We start from the raw sequence: 558 nt of genomic DNA on the forward strand, positions 1-558 counted from the left end.
GTTGCGTGTGTCCCCTTTGATGGAAAAACAGAATGTCCGCACTGCGCCTGTCAACAAAGCGCACTGCATGCGTTAGCGCGAGGCCGAGCAGGGGGTGGGGAGGTGGGGTCGTGACCCCCCTCCCCATCCCCCTGCGAGGCCGATCCTGGATCGAGCCGGAGCAGGCGGCGAGGCGGCATGCCACGGTGCCGCATGCGTAGGCGTGTCGGTCATACCCCGTCGCCCCTGTCTATCTTAGGAGTGTGGCTCCGGGGTTGGGTGCGTCCCCTTCGATGAAAAAACAGAATGTCCACACTGCGCCTGTCAACCAAGCGCACTGCATGCGTTAGCGTGAGACCGAGCAGGGGGTGGAAAGGAGGTCGTGACCCCCCTCCCCATCCCCCTGCGAGGCCGAGCCTGGAACGAGCCGGAGCAGGCGGCGACGCGGCTTGCCGCGGCGCCGCATGCATAGTCGAGTCCGTCATACCCCATCGCCCCCTGTCTATCTTAAGGGTGTGGCTTCGGGGTTGCGTGCGTCCCCTTTGATGAAAAAACAGAATGTCCGCACTGCGCCTGTCA

This window comes from Triticum aestivum, chromosome 2B (genome assembly GCF_018294505.1).
Source record: "Triticum aestivum cultivar Chinese Spring chromosome 2B, IWGSC CS RefSeq v2.1, whole genome shotgun sequence".
Classification (NCBI taxonomy): Eukaryota; Viridiplantae; Streptophyta; class Magnoliopsida; order Poales; family Poaceae; genus Triticum; species Triticum aestivum.